The sequence below is a fragment of the Hemitrygon akajei genome, chromosome 13, assembly GCF_048418815.1.
Source record: "Hemitrygon akajei chromosome 13, sHemAka1.3, whole genome shotgun sequence".
NCBI classification, from domain to species: domain Eukaryota; kingdom Metazoa; phylum Chordata; class Chondrichthyes; order Myliobatiformes; family Dasyatidae; genus Hemitrygon; species Hemitrygon akajei.
Window position 1 is genome coordinate 49,556,154 of NC_133136.1, and position 19,319 is coordinate 49,575,472.

A 19,319-nucleotide genomic window follows, 5' to 3' on the forward strand; every position below is an offset into this window, starting at 1 on the left:
TTTCTACCTTCTAATTAGTGGTGCAACAGAAACCCTCTCATGTTTAGATGCTGTAGTCTCCACCTGAAATACCTCACATTTTCATTATTTTCCCCCATTTGCTATTGAATATGAAGGTGTACCAATTCACCAACAGGAGGTTGCTCATGGGAATTATTCAGATTTTGAATTCTTTGCCCTTATTCATCCTGAGGCCATAAGACTTCAGGGATACAAAGCTAACGAGGAACTGTTTTGAGACACTCCTCAACAGGGCAACACTGTGCCACCACAGCTTGTGAGATGTCATGAATTTGTGATGGGTGAGTGAGGACAATGTTTGACTAGTTTGATTTTTAGTGGATATGACTATTTAGCCTGTTGCTTACTTTGTCCTTCGCTCAGAAGTGCTATCTCTTAAATGTCCTCAAACATCTTTTACAAGAAGGACTTGGCATGGCAAATTTGTTTAGCTATGCCCTTTTCATTCCTAATTCTGGCCTAAGTCAATGCCTTATTTTGTTCTTAAGTTATTGTAACAATGTAGTATGACTGAATGGTTTGCCACACCATTTTTCAAGAATGTTTAATGTCATTTCCAGTAGACAAATGTAAAGTATAATAAAACTTTACATTCAAACATTCAAACCCTTTCCGGGGAACGCGCTAAGACGGTAGCGCGATATTAATATGCAGCAGCCTCTCCAGACTCTGGATTGGGGATTGCCAAATGTTATGTGGATTTTCTAGTGTAGTCTGTTTTGTCATATGCTTTTGTGATATCATTCTAGAGGAACGTGGTCTCATTTTTTAAACTGCATTGCATTTGTGGTTGCTAAATGACAATAAACGGAATCTGAATCTGAAAATTGTTACTCCGGATCCAATGCAGCACTGAAGAACTTAACCAGATAAAGTACATAATAATAATAAAATAAATACAAATTCATAAAATAGCTAATACACAAGTGCATTGATCATATGTTCATAAAGTAATGCTAGGCACAGGTGTGCCTGTACATGAAGTGACTGAGAGGAAATGGTAAAGTACTGGTGGTTGGAGGTATGGAGGGATAAGCTAGTGGGTGGAGATGTTGATCAGCCTTACCGCTTGGGGAAAGTAACTGCTTAAGTCTGGTGGTCCTGGCATGGATGCCTCCTCCCTGACTGGACGAACAGCCCATGAGCAGGGTGAGTGGGATCCTTCATGTTGTTACTGGCCCTTTTTCAGCTCCCTTCTGTAAATACAGTGCCTATAAAAAGTATTCACCACACACCCTCCCACTTTGGAAGTTTTCATGTTTTCTTGTTTTACAACAGTGATTAATAGTGGAATTAATTTGGCTTTTTTGGCACTGATCTCTACAAAGTGATCTAAATTAATTAGAAATATAAAACAAAATAATTGATTGTACAAGTATTGACCCCCTTTAAAATGACACACCAAATCATCACTGGTGCAGCCAATTGGTTTCAGAAGTCACATAATTAGTTAAATGTAGATCACCTGTGTGCAGTCAAGCTGTTTCAATTGATTGTGGTAAAAATACACCTGTATCTGGAAGGTCCAACTGCTGGTGAGTCAGTATCCTGGCAAGAACCACACCATGAAGACAAAAGAACACTCCAAGGAACTCCAGGAAAAGGTTATTGAAAAGCACAAGTCAGGAGATGGATACAATTTCCAAGTCACTGAATATGCCTTGGAGTACAGTCAAGTCAGTCATCAAGAAATGGAAAGAATATGGCACAGCTGTAAATCTGTCTAGAGCAGGCAGTCTTGAAGAGCTAAGTGATCATTCAAGAAGGGGACTAGTGAGGGATGCCACCAAGAGAGCTATGACAACTTTGGAGGAGTTACAAGCTTCAGCGGCTGAGATGGGAGAGACTGCACATACAACCGTTGTCTGCGTGCTTCACCAGTTGCAGTTTTATGGGACAGCATCAAAGAGAAAGCCACTGTTGAAAAAACAAAAATCACATGAAATCTTGGCTAGAGGAGTTTTCCCAGAAGATATGTGGGAGACTCTGAAATCAGCTGGAAGAAGGTTCTATGGTTTGAGGAAACCAAAATTGAGCTTTTTGGTCATCAGCCTAAATGCTATCTTTGGTATAAGCCACACACTACACATTGAAAACACACCATCCCTACTGTGAAGAATGTTGGTGACTGCATCATGCTGTGGGGATGCTACACTACAGCAGGCCCTAGAAGGCTAATGAAGACAGACTGTAAATGAATACAGCAAAACACAAATCCTGGAGAAAGACAGGGTACAGGGTGGCAAGAGAACTGCAACTTGAGAGATTTGCTTTCCAGCAAGACAATAACCCCCAAGCATAAAGCTAAAGTTACACAGGAATGACTTAAAAACAAGTTAATACCCTGGAATGACCAAGTTGGAGTCTGGACCTCAATCCAATTCAGAATTTGTGGCTGAACTTGAAAAAAGCTGTTCACTCACGATCACCATGCAATCTGACAGAGCTTGAGCAGTTTTGTTTTAAGAGAAAAGGGAAAATTGCAGTGTCCACGTGTGCAAAGCTGATAGTGACCTATCCACACAGAGTCATGGCTGTAATTGCTGCCAAAAGCACATCTACCAAATACTGATTGGAAAGGGGTGAGTAATTATGCAATCATTTTGTCTTTAATAATTGTAATAAATTTAGACTAATTTGTAGAAATTTGTTTCCACTTTGACACAAAAGAGTCTTTTCTGTTGATCAGTGTCAAAAAAGCCAAATTAAATCCAGTAACTTAATGTTGTAAAACAATAAAACATGAAAATTTCCAAGATGGGGTGAATAATTTTTATAGGCACTGTGTGTCCTTGATGGTGCGTAGGCTTGATATCAATGCATTTGCGAAAAGGCAGATTTGAATAAAAATGACAACTTCCTTCTCTGAAAGGCATGAGTGTGGCAGATAATATTTGACAACCATCTAAAATTTCATGGTCACTGTTACTGTGCCATCTCTAAATTATTTAATTTGCCCAATGGCAGCTACGGAATTGGAACTACTGTACATATCCATGCCTTTCATCCAGGCTTCTGGCCCATCATTCAAGTAAACTTAACCACCACATAAATGCTCCCCTTATTAGATAAAATTATTAATGGGGTGCCCCAGTAGCATAGTGATGCCATTTCAGCTCTGTGCATTGTCCAATTCCAGCACTGTCTGTGAGGAGTTTGTATGTTCTCCCAGTGACTACATGGGTTTCCTCTGGGTGCTCTGGTTTCCTCCCACACAAAGGCGTACCAGTTGGTAGGTCAACTGGTCATTGTAAGTCGTCCTATGATTTAAGCTACTGTTAATAGGTAGGTTGCTGGGCGGTGTGGCTCATTGGTCTGGTAGGGCCTGTTCTGTACTTTATCTTGAAAAATAAAATTGTTCTTCCAGGAATATGCCTATACATTAAATGAACAAGCACTTCTAAAGGAGCACGTTCTATGAATTTGCAGCATGCATCCATCCAGTCTTACACGAGGCGCAGTTATTTTCCAGTTAAACACAAATACCAGAACCATCATTTTTGGCCAAGGCCATGCAGTTCACCCCCTTGCCAACATTCTCCAAGGCTGAAATGGATGCCTTGCCACCTTGCTGACCTAACTCAGCTTTGAACCAGTGATAATTCAAATGCCTTTTACCAGAAAGGCCCCATCTGTAGCCCCATCCATTTTTACACCTTTCCATTTTCGCTGGCAATAAATCCAATTTTTTTTTTATCTCCTCCGGATTTGACTATTACAATAGTCATCTGGCTAGTCTCTTAATCTCCCAGATTCTCAACCTTTAGTTTATCAAAATTCTAACCCACACCCAATCACAACCTAGTTTTTGTTGATCGACTGTAACCATTGTTTTTAAAACCTCGAACACCACACAGGCAAAATTTACGCTGAATACCTGTATCATATTTTGAGCAAAGATACTGGCATTCAGGCCAAGTTTAAAAAATAAATACAATGTGTTAATTTTATTCACACACATTTAAGCACAGAACTTACAAGCAGACTTACAGTCTTCACCTGATTGTTGATGAATGACAGAAGCAGATGTATGACACTTTCCAAGCAGGAAGGAGGGAAATTAAAAGGCTTTGATGTTCTCTTCTCTCCTGGAATGAATCATGTGCCTCCCACTTAGATTCTCCCCCAGTTCGACATAACCTCCATTAACAAAAACAATTTCCTACCCTTGACTGATAACATTTAAGCTGTATCCATTGAGCTTTAAGCTGAAGTAACCAGCTAGAAATTTATTCACTTGAGACATACTTGTGTAATGCTACAGACAGAAAACTCAAACTGCTGCTTAAGGTACTGCCAATACATATGTGTGCAAAAAATTATATTGGTGCTTCTCCATCTGTATGATATGCTTGCATATGCAAGCCTCTGACTGCATGGTAGTGACATCAAGTGCTGAACATTTAAACATGCATCTATCTCCCAGATTCTCAATTTTCAGTTTATCAGAATTCTAGCCCACACCCAATCACACCCTGGTTTTTACTGATCTAATTTAACCACTGTTTTTAAATCCTCCAACTCTGCACACAGTTTTCCTACGTCAAAATGTAAATTAATGTTCTAGTCTTAGTTTAAGAGAATTAGCAGCATGTAATACTTGAAACTTGAAGGTCATGGTAAATATCATTAGGAACAGTAGACAAATATACATATATAGCTGACAGTTCAGGCAGGCTGCCAAAAACATTGCTTATTTGGTCATTCTGTGATGGCACACTGCCACTCAAATACATATGTTTACATCACTGTATGTAATAATCGCAAATGACCCAAGACAAATGAGCAAAATAAGGAAGTGGCAGAGTCTCAGAAAATGGGAAATATTCATTAAAAATTTATAAACAGAAGATTCTGCAGATGCTGGAAATCTTGAGTAACACACACAAAATGCTGGAGGACCTCAGGAAAAGTCCTGATGAACTGTCTCAGTCCAAAACGTCCACTATTTATCCCTGTCCATAGATGCTGCCTGAATTGTTAAGCTCCTCCCGGGGGGGGGGGGGGGGGGGGGAGTGGAGGAAACAATGATATCACCATCTGATCAGTGTGAAGCAAAACTAATGAAATAAGATCATGGGATCATACAGTAACTAAACTACACCATAGATCCTAAAGAGCTCCTAGAATTGATCAACGTAGCTAGAGTAACTTTTAAATGATGGACCATAAGACATAGGAGCAGAATTAGGCCATTCAGTCCACGAAGTTTGCTCTGCCGTTCCATCATGGCTGATTTATTATCCCTCTCAACCCCATTCTCCTGCCTTCTCCCCATAACTTTTGACACCCGAGGAAATCAAGAACCTATCAACCTCCACTTTAAATGTACTCCGTGATAGCTGCCTTGCCATGCGTCTCTGACTTGCACTACTGATTTCATTGTGTAGAGAGTTCCCTTCCAGTAATGTACATTCAATGGATCTAGTTACATGGTTAATTGTTTTTCAGTGTTCCCCCTTCCATAGAAATTGTTTACACAGGGAGGTGGACTGTGTTGGAGACTCAGATGGATAGACCAGTCATATCAACTGCTGTGTAGGAGGTATACTTGAGTGGCTAGCACTGATGAACTGACAAAATACACTGAAGACATTGCATCTTACTGAAAGATGAACAACTGAATTTTTAAATGACCTACCAAACCACACTTGCATCTTTAAATGACTGGTTCTAAAGAACATTTTGAATTGGTTTATTATTGTCACATGCACAGAGATAAAGTGAGAAGCTTGTATACAGTTCTTACAGATCAAATCATCGCACACTACGTTCACTGCCACTACTACCCACGGTTCCTTCAGGTTGTCACAGCTGGGATAAGCTTCCACTAACTATTGAAAGGCATACGTCTCAAATAGCCTCTGACAATCAAGTCCAGCTCCTGGCCTTCACTTGTGACTCAACTCCCAAGCCCAGCAGAGCCATTTCTACTGACAGGAGACACAAAGGTGGGTTACTAACACCATAAAACAAGTTGCTTCAGACAGCCATGGTTAGAAGCAGCTCATCCAGAAGGAAAATGTCGATCTCGAACCTGCACGTGAACCTTGCAGCTAAACCTACTCGTGGGGAAGGCTTCAGGAATAAACCCAGAGGAAAAAATCTAGAGCTGGAGTCCCCAAAGCAGTTCTCCGTCGATTTCAACCCGAACTGGCAACTCCTGCAATGCTGCTGGTACTAAACTGTATCGTCTCTGCCATTCCTTTGGGTTCATGAGCTGTGTGGAGAGGGGGGAGTTTGCTACATGGGCAACAGCTTGCTCTCTGCAGAGTACTGTCCAGACTTTTATCTAGCCAGCTAGGATGCCACATTCATTGTCAACCCCTGACCAACAAAAGCCCATACCACACTGTAACAGCAGGGTAGAAGCTGTCCTTGAACCTGGTTGTACATGTTTTCAGACTTTTGCATCTTCTGCCTGAGGGAAGAGGAGACATGAGAAACGTCTGGGGTCTTTGTCAATGCTGGAAGCTTTACCAAAATAGCAAGAATGGATAGAGTCCACAAAGGGGAGGCTGGTTACCATGTCTCCATGAGGATGCCAAATGAAATTTGAAATGAGTTATAATTGGGGAAAGCAGAGTCAGGGAATAGATACAATTCTCTGTCACAATAACAAGAGTGCTGAAGGCTGTTTACAACATTCTGGATTCCACAATTGAAATCAACACTTTCAGGTACCTTGCCTTCTCTATTTGTAGTAACATTGGCCAAGTCAGAGCTATACAACATGGAAACTGATCTTTCAACCCAACTGTCCATGCCAACAAAGATGCCACATTCATTTTCCCTTCAAAAATGGCCTGACGTGAAGGGAAATTCTACCAGCTCTGCATATTACAGATTTTATTCCTTCATTTATATCCCAGTCTCCAACTGACCCCATTAACCTTTCAACATGACAAATTCATTGATATCTTATTCCCAAAGCAACCATCGCCTCAGCTTATCCAAAATTTTCCCTTTTTCCCCATTGATCCCTCTCCCACATTTCTGCAAATTAAAGCTAGTTTTCTCCTTCCACAGATGCTGCTGGGCCTTCAGTGTTCCCAACATTTTTTTTGTAGTGTTCATAGACTTCAGGTTCTGCATAGCCCATAAATGTAAGAGTGGGATTTATCAGCAGAAAGATAGCCTCCAGAAGTGCGAGTCGGTGGTTCATCTTCGTCCTTACCTGTGCTCAGTATGGGTTGGGGGAAATCCAAAGCTGCTTGTTTCATCTTCTGTAATGGCTCTAATGTTGTCGGTTTTTGCAGAGAAGTCCCAGTGTCCCTGATTTTTGTCCCTAGATGTATTTTCTATGACACAAAGTACTGGTATCATGTCCATTCCCATCTCATACCTTGCTAATGAAGCCAAATACCCAAACTTCTACCACAGAAGTGAAGTAAAAATGCCCCATTTAGAAATCCCAGTATTAATCATACTGGAGTTTGATTACCTCACATGAAATATCACACAGGCGGTGGCTTGGTTAAGGAATCTGTTGCCAAAGGAACCAGCATACTCCCATTTTAGCCTAAATTTATGTGTGAAACTTTGCCAATGTACAAGGAGAGTAGAAAACTTACATATCTGATCAATCACAAGACAAAGGAGCAGAAGCAGGCCATTTGGCCCATCGAGTCTGCTCCACCACTCCACCATGAGCTAAACTACTCTCTCGTCAATCATCAGTGTTTGAGTATTTTTGCCTTGCTTGGGGGAAAAAAAACACCTGTCTCAAAAGCCTTGTGGAAAAAGCATTTTACATTAACTTCACTAACTGACCACTGTGCCAAAAATAACTGGCAACTACAGAACCTACAGTTTGCTTTCAGAAATGTTGAATGTGGATTTCATAAAATTTACATTGAAACTACTAACAATCCTTTTTTTTTTGTGATGAGCACTTGCCAAGGTATGAAAGTGCAGAAGAATGTGATAAAATGGCAAAAATAAATAAATTTTTTTTCCTCCTTGGTGAAACTTAAAGTGTTGTAGATCGTCTCTAACAAACCAGCTAACAGCTTTGCTAAATGAAAATCAATGGCCCATTTTGACTGACCAGATGATCTTCAATGCTGAACCTAATTTTCAGCAGTTTGACATCTCAGATTGTTTTTGTATTGAAGTGTACATGATCAAAAACTTGCCCATTTAATGAACTGAAATAAACTGCTATTACCAAACACTATCTAAAACAAAACCATCCCAACAAAAAAAACTTTAAACCCTGGCTATCACTGAAGGTCATAAGGGGCATACATTAGGAAAACAGACCCTACATCCCATCAAATCCACACAGACCATCTGGCATCTATTTTCCAATCCTATACTAATCCCCACATTGCCATCAATTCTCCCCAGATTCTACCATTCACCTACATAATAGGGTCAATTTGTTTAGGCTAATTAGCCCATCAAACTTTGGGATGTGAGAGGAAATGAGAAGACACCCATGTGGTCAAGAGGCTGAAGTGAAAACTCCATGCAGATAGTGCCTACAGTCGCAATTGAACCAGAACCCCTGGAACAGAGAGGCAGGGAATCTATCAGCTGCTCCACCCCATCTCCCCCAGTTGTGGGAAGTCTGGAACCAAAGGTCCAATGTATAAACCACAGTTTGCCATGACCAGATTCAAACAGCAGTTGCTGCAGTTAAAACAATACTAGCCACTTTATAATCACGGCCAGAATTACACGGATCACTCTGAATACTTTTTGAATGCAATAAAGCATCTGCAATTACTATAGTGTTCTGCTCTTAATTTCAGTGTATTAATTTGTACAACTGCCATGAAGCTAAATTGAGCACATCCAAAAGCACATTACATTAAGCAGCTTTTGACACAAACAGGCCGTTCAGCCCAACAAAGCTTGCTAGATTCCTATTTATATGATGTGTTGAAATAACTATAGAGTTTAGATTTGAAAGTTTGTTCCATGTGTCCACAACTGTGTAAATAAATGCTTCCCGATGTTCATCTGAAATCTCCCCTTAAGCAGTTGCAACCTATGGTCCCGTGTCCTCGATGATGGATTAATTTTGAAGTAGGCATCCACTTTATTATACCCTTAATGATTTTGAACACTTCTATCATGTCTCCTCTCATTCTATGTCTACGTAGACCAAAAGGATTTACCGTAATTCTTTCAACCTTTCTTAGCTCATACCCTGCAGACCTGCAGTGACTCTCGTGGCCCTTCTTTGGATTCTCGCCTGTGCACGATATTACCCAACAAATGCAAAACAAGGACACGTAACATCAAACAGCAGTAGTTAAGCATGTTGGACAGTAGCAACCTCATTCCCCTAAAAGGGACAGTACTCACCACAATTTGAGAGGCATTTGCTAAGACCACTAACTAGTGGGATTCAAACTTTTCACCAGGAAGAGAGAGATGGAGCATAGTGACGCTGTTATTTTGAATAATATTAAGATGAATATCCCCAGGGTCTGATGAGATCGAGAGGAGATTGCTGGGACTTTTTGACAGGTATCTCTGTATTCCCTTGTGCCACAGGGAGATCCCAGAGGACTGAGGAATAGCTGATTTTTTTTAAAAAAAAAAGGGCAATAGGGATTTATACGGCAGTTCCTTTAAAGCAGTGGTGAGTGCTTGGAATGCACTGCTAGTGGCAGTCGATACAACAGCAACGCTTAGACAGTCTCAGTTGTAGAACAGTGGAAGGACATCATGTAGCCCATTAATTCTGCACCACCATGTACAAGCAATCCAATTAGTCCCACTTCCCCAACCTCACCCCGTATCCCTAAGTATTCTTTCCCTTTATATGTTTATCCACCTCTATTTCGAATGCTACGATTAAATTTGTCTCTGTTACTCCTGTAAGTGAATTACAGACAATAAACACTCAATGTAAAAAGATTTTTCCTCATGCAAGTTTTGGTTCATTCATTGGTCCCTTCTCTAGCTGCAACACAAGACATGCATCTACATTACTTGTGGGGGGGGGAAGAAAAATTATTTTTAATGGCAGCACAACTATCAGATTCTGAATGTTTTCAGATATTTCACTCAATGACAAGGAAGCAAATGCAAATGCTGAATCAAATGCAACCGATTCTGGTGAACTCACTCAGCCCAATGATCCAAGCGAAAACTCTTACCCCCTTATCTGCACGCAGGTCTTATTGTTTAAAAGTCACTTCAAATAAAACAGAACAACACATTAGGGTTACTTTAAAAGTTTAATGAGGGACATTTAGCAAAGTGATGAAAAACTCTCTCCTACATCTGAATGAAAGCAGTTTAATACTCATGACTGAAATTGATTCATTTAAAAAAAATCATGAGTCATGTTTTGAAAAGTTTGCTTAATTTTTTTTGGTGATTAATTGATGAATCAACATTTTCAGAGCACTTAAGCTGTCTGGATGCACACCAATTTGTCATGTCAGTGTCACATTTAAGTCTGTCCTTTATGGCTGCTGAGGTTCTGAAACTGAAATACCCCTTTGTAAATGAATTTCTGTTTATTTTGCTTGACTTTGCAATTCGCTCACATAAATGCATTATTTTAAACTGTTTGTTTTCTGCCAGACTGACTAGTCAAAGGCCTGCAGAAGTAAACACCCATTTAAAAAGCACCTGCCACACCACTTATAATGAAGAGAGTTCCCTTAATTTTAAACAAAAGCCAAGGAGTTAATGAGCTTTGTATTGGAGCATGCGCGTTTCACATGCTGTGTTACAATCTTTAGCTTCTGATAGTAAAGAAACTGACAAAAATCAGGACAGATTTTAGCAAGGAAGGCAAGTAGGGCAACACGATGTATTCAGGCATAGTGGCACATTAGGTACCTCAAGACTCAAACAACCCAGGACTCACTTTGTGTGAAGTTTGTATGATTTCCCTTTACCCCCATGGGTTTCTCCAGTTTTCTCCCCAAAAGACATGCCGTGAAGTTGTTAACTCGCTGAAGTAAAAATTACTCCTGGTGTAGGTGGATGGTGGTAGACTTGATGGGCAGGTGAGAGATTAAGTTACAAGGAAACTGCGAAATGTCTTGGCTCTACTGACTTGAGTCAAACACACTCCTGTGTTTAAGAAAATGAGAACCAAACAGCAAAAATGGAAAGGTGGAACAAATTGCAACCAGATAATTACACTGACATTCCCTTCAGTAGTAGCTGTTTAAACATTGTCAAATTTGAAAATAAAGGCTTCAACTTTTTGATTTAATACATTAGATTTTTAAGCAATTAAATACCGATTCAACATTGTCTAATAAGTGACTATGCCCACTTCTAGTGAGCAGAATCTTTAAATATTTCAAAGGGAGAGGTAAATGGATTCTTGATAAGTGAGAGGTGAAGGTTTACTGGGGCCACGCAAGAAAGCAGATATGAAATTAAAGTCGAGTCAGCCATGATTCTTATTAAACATAGCGGGTTCTTGGGACTGAGTGGTGTATTCCTGCTCCTTGCTTTCATTTTCCAAAGCATGTTGTGCCCACGTTGTTTACTTGCATCCAAAAATTAGTGCTTATGATTTTCCACCACTTTATGTTGTTTCCTGCCACACTCCTAATTCATAACTGGTAGCTGTTTACATCTTCTTTACATACAGGGTAGAGTGTACCTGGAATGAGCTGCCAGAGGGAGTGGTCAAGGTGGGTAATATTGAAGAGGTGTCCATCTGAATAGATACATGGAGGGGCAGGGCTTGGAGGGTTATGGACCAAACACAGGTGACTGGGACTAGCTGGGAAGATGCTGTCGTCAGCACAAACCAATTGCACTGAAGGGCCCATTTCAGTGCTGTATTAGTTTATGCAGGTGTAGCTGCATTCACAGTGGCAAATTGACTGGCATTTTTACTTAGTGGTCTTTTCAGATATTGTAGAATGTAATTATGACTCTGATAATAAATTAATAATATTAAAGATCCTTTATCACTTACGGACAGGTAGAAAAAGATGGTGCAAGGAAATTTTAAAATTTAAACTAACAACTGCAGAGTTATATGTCTTTCAGTGATGGATTTGGGAGCAAGTAATACCTTTATTTAATACAGAGGTACATTGTATGTAGAATATGACAAGATAGAATGATTAGAGTTTCAAATAGTAATTCAACACTTTAAAAAAAATTAGGATTACTGATTTTTAAAGGAATAGAGATGAAAGATAAGCTATGATGCATATTTACTAAACAGCCCAAAATGCAAAACTATGGCTATACAATTAAATGAAAAATTAGCAATTGAGATTAGGGATCATTAAACGAATGTAATACATTGTTGAAGAAGTTGTTAGATTCTGCAAATGTTGTTTCATAACAGTTTGGTGCACTGGCTTATCTGATTTTCACCATCATTTGTGTACTGAAAGGATATATACTGTACTTGAAGGAAAATGTGTACTGCCATGGAGGTTTAGGAGCTGAGAATGAGTGTTGCAACAACTACATGAGAAAGCTGCATTCATTGTGCATTGGCAGTAGCAGCAGCTAAACAGTTAAATACAGCGGAACTGTGTTTAAGGTAGATGATTTTCCACAAGTCTGTGCTAATTTTACAGAGAAAAGTCCCAAGCAAACCAAGGAAGAGTAACTCTCCACAACAGGAGAGATGAGAATCACCTTAAATTGAACTTTGGGTTTTATCCAAATACTTGGGAAAATTGTTTTTATTCTTCAAACCATGTATGAGCACACTAAAACTTCTGTTTTATTTTGTGCTCATTCTGTGCAAAAAATCATCATTGTGTGAATGCAGATTCATACAATGTGAATGCATTAAGGGTAAATTCCTCTCCAGGCACTTTAGTAACAATGGTGGTTGATTACTCTGCTGTAACTTACAATTAGCCCATTGAATTGTACAGATTTCCTCATGACATCAGTGGCCTGAAACACTGAAAGGTATGGAAAGACCATCAAAATGTAGCAACCATTCAAGTAAATAAAACAAAAAGGAAAATATTTTCTGTATAATGAAAACGGAAGCACCTCCACTTATTTTTCACTTTCTCAATTCTGTACTATTGTACATTAAAATAAACCTTATTAGTACTTCGTCCAAAACTGTTAGACAAATAGCAGCCAGCTTATTTTTGATAGGGCCACTCTATGACAACAGCCTACACTTTTACTGCAAAATGCCAAAACAGCCAGACTCATTGGATGAGCGGATTCGGCAACGTCTTCAAGTTATAATCTCCTCTTGAATTTGGAGTACGTTTTGAAATACATGAGATAGCAGTCACAACTCATTTTAAACAAAGAAATGCCTTTATGATGGAAACACTATTTCTTATTATCAGATCAAACAGAATCTGCAAGATGTATCTGGATCAAGATCCTGTTGTGTACCACTGTACGTTACAATAATTACCACTGTTATTCTATGCTCATGGATTACGTCTCTATTCACTTCCTTCCCACAAATTAAAATTTTAGTCAGTGTTTTAACCAATTGCAAATGTCAGTTACTTCAAAAAAAAGTTCAACCAACATTCAGGAATAATGGAAAATTTTCTCTTAAAAATCAACTTTAAAAGTAATAATACTTCAAATGATTAATACAAAGAAAAATAATCAAATTGTTCACTACAACAAGGTATTTCACAACAATGCATTAGAGTAACATCTTAAAATACTTCTATACCATGTGGAAGTAATCAGCTGAACTTCATCCAATTTAAAGCATTTTGAATTGGAAGATTATGTTAAGTTTGTATGAATAGTGTCCATGGGTTGCAATGTTTACCCACATTGTCAGATTTGTTCAGTTCATGGTTACTGAACAGGCGCCACCTCAGCACTGGTAAGAGATATTTAAATCTTTGGCCTATTGTCCAATTTGAGACAATCTTTCTGCAAAGTAAACAAATTTAATGGTGATGCTATTATCACTGCACTTTGGCAATGAAGAACATGAAGTGAAATGAAGCTGCTGACATTCTTACTTAACCTTCTTACACGTTCATCAGTCTAATTCACATTTCCCCAGCAGGGTTAAAACTGTCTAGACTGATATGATCGCTTTAGAAACTAAAAAAAATAGAGCAGCAAGCAAATTTTCACAGGCCTACATACAGCCTCAATGAATTACATGAAAAAAGAATAGATTTTCTTTAAAGATTTCAGAATAGTCCTACGCAAAACATAAGAGAAAGATGCAGTTTTTTAAAATTTAAAAGTTATACCAATTAAAATTTCACTTTTAAAAATTATTACTACTACATGAAAATACTTGGCTAATGCATTAATGCTAATATGAGAATACAAATTACAATATGTAATTTTTAAAAAATGGAATGCTTTGTGAAGTAATTGGCATAGTTATGAGAGCTATAATTAAAAATAAAAACTGGTCCAAGTATCAATTGATCTCTCAATGTTTCAACCAACAAGTAAATTAAGCAGTGATCCTAAAGCTTAGAAATTCCTTCAAATTTTAAACTTTTAAAATTAAGAGAAGTTGAGAGAAAGGAAGGATACCAGACTATTTAATGTCAACTATGTAGAAACTTAATTACCCCACAGCAAGAAAAGTCATTAACATAAAAAATCTCAGGGAATAAAGTTAAAGGCTACAATATTGCATGCAGTTTTTGTTGCCTTAGCATTGAAAGGACATGACTGCTCTGGAGAGGGTTTACAGGAGATTCTCCAGCCTGGTGCCTGGGATGGAATAGTTCAGAGATATGGAGAGACCTCAGACTAGTTACATTTAGGCATCTGGATACAAATAAATCCCTCAACAATACAAGTTTAAGACCGTGAGGCACTTACTATGTTTTTAATTAAGAGAAAATAGAATGGCAACAAGAGGGAACGAGATTTGGCAGGCAGGGTTAATGATATCACAAATAGGTTCATCAGTTATATCGACAGTAAATGGGTGACCAAGAAGAGACTAGGTCCTCTTAAAGACCAGAGGTGCCTATGCTGGAGCTGCAGGAGGTGGCTGAGATTTTTAATGACTACCTCTACATGTTTACTAAGGCTACATCCACACTAGACCAGATAATTTTGAAAATGCTGGTTTCATGTAAAAACAATAGGCGTCCACACCAAGCATTTTTGAAAATACCTCCGTCCACATTAAAACGGGTATTTGGGCAAATCTCCTCCTACTGGGCACATGCAGGGCACATCTACAGAAAACAAGTGACATGCTTGGTGTTGAATCTCGCAGTGAAAGTACGTGTTTGTGCAGTTACAGACTAGAAAAACTTAAGGAAATTGCCAAACAACAGACAATTTTTTGCTCTCGCGCAGGAGGACTTAAAACTAAAAAAAAACAAATACTGGAGCATATGGAGGCAACCGACAGGGAGTTCACGGACAGTATGACCCGGCTGACAACGAACATTGAAAAACTGACTAACTGTTGCATTAATAAAGCACTTTGTTAAATGTACAAAACGTGTCCACATCAGTGTTATCTTGTATTTCCATACAATGTTATATTAGGCTGTTGTCAGAGAAGTACTGACATAAATAGGTAAACCACCTTCATACAAGTACGGACAGAAAACAGGGCAAAGTGAGTATACTTATTTATTCAGTAAGTTATGGGTCAAAGTATTTGGTGAGTACATTTCTAACTCTTCTAGCTTCAGTCTCGTTGCCCTCTGTTCTGAAATTGTTAGGTTGCGTTCAGAATAAAACAATGAAATGCTGCCATCTGTTCGGCACGTCATGACAGCATTTCTAGAAATCTCCAGTTACCCCGTCCACACTACTCTTGCCCAAGCGGCATTTTCAAATTTACACACTCTGGAGGGCATTTTAGAAAAGCTCAGTTTTTGGGGGAGGAAAACGCTGTTACAGTGTGGACAGAGGGTCAAAACGAAGAGGAAAAAGCTTCAGTTACGGATTTATCTAGTCTAGTGTGGACGTAGCCCAAGAATATCATGAATGCCAAAGAAATTAGAGTAATAAGTCATGAGGTCTTGGATCATTTGCATATTACAGGGATGGATAATTTGCAGCCTTGAGTCACATGAAGACCATAAGGCATAGAAGTAGAATTAGGTCATTTGGTCTATTGAGATTAGGGTGGGCAAAACGCCAGGGCCTGATCAAGTGCATCCCAGATCTTGTGGGAGTCTAGGGATCAATTCACTGATCCTTCTGTAGAGATATTTGCTTTGTCGCTAGACACCAGTGACATCTGAGAATACTGCAGGGTGCAGATCTTGTTCCACTGTTCAAGGGGAGCAAGAACAGGCCAGAGAATTACAGGCCACTGGGTCTGACTTCAGCTGTTACTGGAGAGAATTCTGAGGAACAAGATCTTCTATCATTTGGAATGTCAAAGTCTGATAATCATTTATAGTCAGCTAGGTTTTGTCCAATGAATTTTTTGGAGTTTTTTCAAAGAGGCATATAACTCGGATGAAGGTAGGCCTTCATCTCAAGTTCATATAGACTGCTGATCTGGGATTCAGGTAGAGCTTGTAAGCTGAATTCAGGATGGCCTGAGGTGATAAGAAGCAAAGTGTAATGGTGAAAGCTGATTCTCTGACTGCAGGCCTGTCACTAGTGGGTTGCTTCAGTGGTCAGTGTTGGGTTATAATTCTTTATGTACATGACTTGGGCATGAATGTACATGACATGATTAGCAAGTTTGCCACTTTTGTTTACATTAGGTGGTCTGGTAGATAAACCACAATGAATTCAAAAAATATATATCCTGGTCAGTTAAAGAGATGGTCTGAAGAACATTAAATGGATCTCATCTTAGAAAAGTGTAAGGTGATGAATTTTTGAAGTTAGCCAGTGAATGGCAGGGCTCTGACAAGTGTTGTGGAACAGAGGGACAATTTGGAGTGTAGAAGAATGAGAGAGGACTTGATAGAGGTCTACAAGATTATGAGAGGCATAGATAGGGTGGATAGTCAGTACCTGTTTCCCAGGGCACCAACAGCAAACACCAGAGGGCATATGTATAACATTAAGGGAGGGAAGTTTAGGGGAGACATCAGGGGTAAGTTTTTTTTATACACAGAGGGTTGTGAGTGCCTGGAATGACTTGCCAGGGATGGTGGTGGAGGCTAAAACATTAGGGGTATTTAAGAGCCTCTTGGACAGGCACATGAATGAAAGAAAAATGGAGGGTTATGGGGTAGTGTGGGTTTAGTACTTTTTAAAAAAAGGATTATATGGGTCAGCACAACACGGGGGGCCGAAGGGCCTATACCGTGCCGTAGTGTTCTATGGTTCTATGAGTACAAGTGCACAATTGGGTGAAAGCGGTCACACAAGTAGATCAGTAGCTGTTCAGCTTCAGAACATCAACTTTAGAAGTAGAGATATCATGTTGCAGTTATACAAGTTGTTGGTGAGATTATACTTGATGTATTTTGTACAGTTTTGGTCACCTTGTTATAGGAAAGGCATTGTCAAGCTGGAGAAAGTGCAGAAGAGATTGGGGAAAGTTCTGCAAACTACAAAATGTGACAAAAGATACACTGTGTAAAATACAGATACAGGAAATGTGGGCTATGTGGCACCTCAAGCTTGTTGTTAACTTAAACATTGTACCTTCACCCATCTGACCAATCCTCATATTCCTAGATACTCTTAGAGTATCAAATGACATCAATCTTTTGTGACTGAGCATTTCTAACTTTAGGGAAATGACTTTCAAAGATTTACAAGCCTCAAGGTGAAGACATTTCCATTTTTGCTCTATTTTGTCAACTTATTCTGAGGAGAATTCCACACCCTCTCATCCACCCCCCCCCCATCCAGCTCCAGATAGCATCTATCCTATCAATCTCTCTTATTATGTTCTACTTCCGACAATGTAACATTCCTCAGTACAGCACCAAAGTGCCAGAGTGTTTTTGTGCTTAACGCTGCACCCTCACCCAAGTAAACAATTAACAAAATAAAATCTAATTTGAGTGTTTACTTAGCAGCAGTAAAACCTACAGGTGGAATTTTGGCAATCAAGTAAGGGGAATGGAAGGTGGAAGGATAAAACTAGAACATGTGTAATGAAGGTTTCCATTAAATGTTACACTACCATTAAGGAATAACATTTTAACTTGCCTGATTAAAACCACAATGTTTAACACAAAGACAAACATATACTTCAGTGCATAACTGAAGTATTGGCTCACAATAAAAGGTGGCCCTGGCTTCTTATTCAAAGAAACATTAATGAAAAGTAAATTTCGATTTACAAGAATCAGAAAAAGATTTATCACCGGCATGTGACGTGAGATTTGTTAATTTAGCAGCAGCAGTTCAATGCAATACATAATCTAGCAGAGAAAAAAAGATAAATCAATTACAGTATACATATATTGAAAAGATTTTTAAAAAAATGTGCAAAAGCAGAAATAATATATTTTTTTAAAAAGTGAGGTAGTGCCAAAGCTTCAATGTCCATTTAGGAATCGGATGGCAGAGGGGAAGAAGCTGTTCCTGAATCACTGAGTGTGTGCCTTCAGGCTTTTGTACCTCCTACCTGATGGTAACAGTGAGAAAAGGGCATGCTCTGGGTATTGGAGGTCCTTATTAATGGACGCTGCCTTTCTGGGACACTGCTCCCTACAGATGTCCTGGGTACTTTGTAGGCTAGTATCCAAGATGGAGCCGACTAGATTTACAAACTTCTGCAGCTTCTTTTGGTCCTGTGCAGTAGCCCCTCCATATCAGACAGTGATGCAGCCTGTTAGAATGCTCTCCATGGTACAACTATAGGAGTTTGAGTGTATTTGTTGACATACCAAATCTCTTCAAGCTCCTTAATGAAGTATAGCCGCTGTCTTGCCTTCTTTGTAACTACATTGATATGTTGGGACCAGATCAGATCCTCAGAGATCTTGACACCCAGGAATTTGAAACTGCTCACTTTCTCCACTTCTGATCCCTCTATGAGGATTGGTATGTGTTCCTTCAACTTACCCTTCCTGAAGTCCACAGTCAGCTCTTTTGTCTTAATGAAGAAGAGTGCCAGGTTGTTGCTGTGGCACCACTCCACTAGTTGGCATATCTCACTCCTGTACACCCTCTCATCACCACCTGAGATTCTACCAACAATGGTTGTATCATCAGCAAATTTATAGATGATATTTGAGCTATGCCTAGCCACACAGTCATGGGTATATAGAGAGTAGAGCAGTGGGCCAAGCATACACCCCTAGGTGCACCAGTGTTGATTGTCAGCGAGGAGAATATGTTATCACCAACTGCACAGATTGTGGTCTTCCAGTTAGGAAGTTGAGGATCCAATTGCAGAGGGAGGTACAGAGGTCCAGGGTCTGCAACTTCTCAAATTAAGATCTACAGCAATTTTTTGTATTAATTTCACTAAATCA

General features: G+C 39.3%; 1 protein-coding gene across 8 annotated transcripts in view; it reads right to left on the reverse strand.

Moving 5' to 3' along the window:
• Positions 1 to 19,319, reverse strand: part of slc7a2 (solute carrier family 7 member 2) — a 131,229-nt gene that overhangs the window by 64,459 nt on the left and 47,451 nt on the right. The window contains exon 1 of one of the 8 annotated variants that reach the window (XM_073064585.1): positions 4,012 to 4,031. The exons of the other annotated variants lie outside the window; for them this stretch is intronic. The gene's annotated coding sequence lies outside the window, so the exon portion shown is untranslated. Of the gene's footprint in view, positions 1 to 4,011; positions 4,032 to 19,319 lie in introns of those variants that run through there. 8 annotated transcript variants of the gene reach the window in all.